Here is a 4,771-nt window from a genome sequence, read left to right as displayed (position 1 = left end):
TTGAATGTTCTTTGATTAGACATTTTTTTTCCTAGAACACTCTAGGATCTTTCACATTTTAAACACGTTTTAACAGGCTAACGTAGCTAATTTTTGCTCGTTAGGGCTGCTTTTTTCACTATCCGGAAGAATTTTTAGAGTTTAAAACATTAACTCTCAAGGTGGATCTTGCGTTAGAGAGGAAGACCTTTTAAGCTTTTGATTAAAATATTCATTACCGGTTTTGATTGAAGAACAAAGTTAATTTCCTCACTGTCATTTGTTTCGGGATGGTAGGGGTAGGGCTTGTGGTCTCCAAAGTCTATTATTTTGATGTTATCTGAAGTATATTAAGAGATTATACCTCATTTCTTTTTTTATAATAGTTGTTATCAATTTTTACTTTTTTATGAGTTTAATCATAATTCAATCATATCTTAATCGACATTAACAAGTTGATTCTTCATTACTTTACTCGACCCAAGGCTCATCAATCTTATGATCCTTTGAGGTTAACTGAACGGACATATGAAACATAAGTCTTCAAGTTTGAGCATTAAATAATTTGTGAAGGGTTTAGACTTGAATGTTTAGTAGTTAATGCTTATGTATGTTGAAAGTTGTAGCCTAATCGGGATGAGTTCCTTATGGAACTCGTCCTTAACTATTAGTCATGTATTTTGTTATATATTAATTATATGGGCTTCTATCATATTTAAGGTGAACAATTCAGTAATTGTTCTTTTCAGAACCTTTCCTTGATTGTTTGGGTGTTGAATCGACAAGAGAACTTTTCTTTGATCGCCTTAAGGATGCAATAGGGGTTTATTTGGGTGAACTCTTAATTGAATTGTTGACTGACTTAATAGTTCAAGTTGTTGAGGTCAAATGCTTGTGAGAAGGCAGGGATTCTTTTCATAACTCTTCGTGACATCTTAGTTCTCTATCGGTAAGGGTTCACTTGGGCTCTCTTCATAACACATTGTTTTGATGATTTACAACAACACTTAGACATGTGTGGATATAATAGAGTATTTAAAAAAACATTTGAAATAAAATAAACAATGACACAAGTATTTTTATATTGGTTCATCAACCTGAACTATGTCCAATCTCTCTTAAGAACTCTTAAGAGGTTCCACTAATCTTATCTAAGATTACTAATGAGTATAACCCACTTCTGGTTGCAAGTATTATCAAATCACTCCTGGTTTTCCCAATTAACCTGACTAGTATGAGTATTTTAAACCACTTATGGTTTCCCTAATTAACTTCACTAGTCTGAGTATTCTAAATCACTCTTGGTTGCAAATATTAAATCCACTCCTAATTGCAAGTATTATAACCACTCATGGTTGCAAGTATTATAACCACTTTTAGTACTTGTGTATTCTAACCATTCCTGGTTTGCAAGTGTTTATTACAATATGGAAATAACTCTCATAGAGATGATGTTTAATCAAAACAACATGTTCTTGAACTCTAGTAATTTCTTTCTCTATCTTTCTTTCTCGATGAAAGCTTTGGGCGATGTAAGCTTAAAGTAGAATACTTTTTCTTTGATAACTTTCTTGTTTTCTCTCTTCTCTTTTGTTGAGTATAAACGTTAGATGCTATAAGCTTGGAGATAAACATCACAGTAGATATTTAACAAAGGTTCTGATTTCTTTTTCCATTTCTTCTTTTCTCTTTCTTTTCTCTTTTCTCTTTCTTTTTTCATGCTTTCTTCTCTTCTACGACACTTCTTTATATAAGCTTTCTTGAGAGATGATTGTTGGATATAGAGTTGACTTTTATATGGGCTTCATAGCCTTTTTCGATAGCTTGGTCAAACTCCGATCTACGTTGTAGAGTAGCAGTGCTTTTCCACGTAAATAACTTGTACAGTTCTTCTAGGCTAGAGGTTTTGAGGAAACATTCTAAGAATATTTTTTTATCTCTCGATATCTTTCTATCCTTTGAGCAAAAATTCTAGATAAAGCTTGGTGTTGTCATTTCCTGCGTAGATAAAAAAAAAGAAAAACATGCAAGCACAAAAGCATTTTTTTATACAACATTAAATGTTTTATTCGTTGATAATTGTAAAGTGCGTTATGTGTTTAGGACATTCTTCCACATGTCAATATCATTTAATTAATGCATCTTTTAATGGCACAATTCACATAAATGATGTAGATGATATATTCTTCAAAACCTGTCTTATAAAATTGTTCACGCAAAATTATGTCATTTATGTTTGAACAGGGTTATCTTTTAGACGTTTTGTCCTTCGATCAAGTGTATGGCTTTTTAGTTCAAACGATACAATGTTTAGACACTCTATTAGTAGTTCTATATCACTGAGCGCAAGTATGAGTAATATTTCACTTAATGAGATGTCTATCTTCTATCCTTGCATTCTTCTTAGACACACGTGTTTCTAATGTGAGATATACATAATTTTTCATAGTGTTTAGTGCATTTCATCGTTATCACAAATAATTTATTCGTTTTAGACGTTTAGTGTCACTACTAATTTGATTATAAATACACAGACATTGAGCATAATGTTTGTATGTATGCCTCTATTGCATCATACGCTATGTTTGGACAAAATTAATTCATAATTTATTGTTAATGTCTTAACTTAGTGATTTAGATGGACAATTGCATTAACAAACATTCTCTTTATTCAATAACATGTTTAATCGTTTAAATGCTTCTTTCTAGAATTAATATTTCGCTGAGTATTGTTTGATAAACTTCAAAACAAGGGTTGCTAGAAAATCTAATTTCTTATAAAATTCTCAACAAACTTTCTCTTCATTTTGTTGTAGGCAGATCGAGTGATAAAGGTTCTTTTTATAATACTCCCTTTATCTATTCGCAGGCAGATTAAGCGGTTGAGGTTTTTTCCAGATTGTTCTTTCATCCATTCGCAAGTAGATTGAGTTATAGAGGTTCTTTTCAAACCCTTCATTCATTCGTAGGCCAAGAAGGTACGGTCAATAGGACGAGGTCGAGCATTTAAGAATGTAGTCGACAGATGATGGGACCTGGAGGTTGAGATGTAGATGAGGTCGAATGTTGAGCTGCCAACACTGAAAAATTGACAAGTTGAGGTTGAAAGAGACCAAGATGCAAATCAAGTTGAACGGTCTAGTTGATGAGATCTTAATGTCGAGGTGTTGAAGCTAAATGAGGCTATATTGAGGCTGGATAAGCAAATAGATAAGATTGAATGCTCAAGCTGTTGAAGCGAAAGGAGGTTGCGATGAAGCTGAATGAGGGCTACGTTGATGTTTGATAACGGTTTAAAACACCGTTATTTGTGATGTGATTTTGAGACTAAAAGCACAATTTTTCACTTAGAAACTTGCTTGGACTCATACTTTTTCAATAAATTGTGTGAATAAGGGAATTGAGTTTGATTTCAATGATTTTATTCCCTTATTTTGGCAGATTTTGAAGTAATACTAGAAGTAGAGATAAAGAGTCAAGAAGATGGAGCTCAAAACGGCCTAAAAAAGCACCAGAAGAAGGAACATCACGAAGCCCGAGCACCCTGAATGAAGGCTCAAGCGAGGGAAATCGACGTCCGTTGCCCGGTCGCCTTATCTAAAGGCTTTGGCCTTACATGAGGTGTTCTCACCGCCCGGGCGCCCTCTGTGGGCGCTTGAGCATCAACTTTTCGTGGATCATACCCTGTTTCTGCTCTGTTTCGACTCTATTGGACTGGGCCCTATTTTTGCGCCTTTTTGACCTTATTTAAAGGACCCTAGGGCTCTAGGTTTTGTATCTCTGGCAGAGAAGAGCATAGCGATATACTCTTTTTCCAATTCTTAGGCTTTCTCCTTCTCATTCTCTTCCATTGTTCATAGAGTTCCCCATGTCTATTGGGAACTAATTTCTATTTGTCGTTGGGGGATGATGTAACCTTATAAACTCTTACGTATTTGAATTGATTTTTATTTCTATATTATTTTCCATTAATTGTTAAAGTAATTCATATGTTTCAATGCTTGCTGTGTTTAACTCATTCATTAACATGATTTATAAATTGCATGAGTGGTGGAAGGTTTCTTACAATTCAGTTTCTTGTTGAATTACTCCTAAGGGTTATATTGCTCAGGGATGATGGTATAAGTCTTGGTCGTCTTAATCTCTTGATCTTCACATCTTATTATCAGGAATGCTAGGAATTGTATGAACATGTAATTTGGGACAAGCTTATTCGTCGAGGGATCGAGTTTAGGTAATTTAGTGAGTGACGTTGGCATTAGTGGATAAAGAAGAATTCTTATATACATGAGAGGAAACTCGATGAAATCTAACCCCAACAACATATCCATCTCATATTAATCAACATTCGTTCATCTCTGTGCTCCTTTGCTATTGATCAATTGCATTAATATTTAATTTTGCTTTTTGCATCCAAACCCTATGATCTCTTTTTATTTTATTTAAGTTTTAATTAATCTTACTATCACACGACTGTTTAACGCCGAGAATCCTCTAGGATACGATACTTGGTCATACCATTTTATATTACTTGTGCGATTCGGTACACTTGCCGATTTTTTCCCAACAACGTTGTACGACCAAGTTACTGAAATCGAAAAATTAATGTGTTGAAGCCAAATTAGGCTGAGATTATGTAGCCGAATGAGGCTATGTTGAGGTCGAACAACCAAGCGGATGAGACCAAGCGATTGAGGTGTTGAAGCTAAATGAGATAGAGATGATGAAGCTGTGTTGAGATTGGACGACCAAGCGAATGAGACCGAACGACTGAGGTGTTAAAGCCAAATGA

The sequence above is a fragment of the Vigna radiata genome, unplaced genomic scaffold, assembly GCF_000741045.1.
Source record: "Vigna radiata var. radiata cultivar VC1973A unplaced genomic scaffold, Vradiata_ver6 scaffold_171, whole genome shotgun sequence".
NCBI lineage: Eukaryota > Viridiplantae > Streptophyta > Magnoliopsida > Fabales > Fabaceae > Vigna > Vigna radiata.
This window is presented reverse-complemented; position numbering follows the sequence as displayed.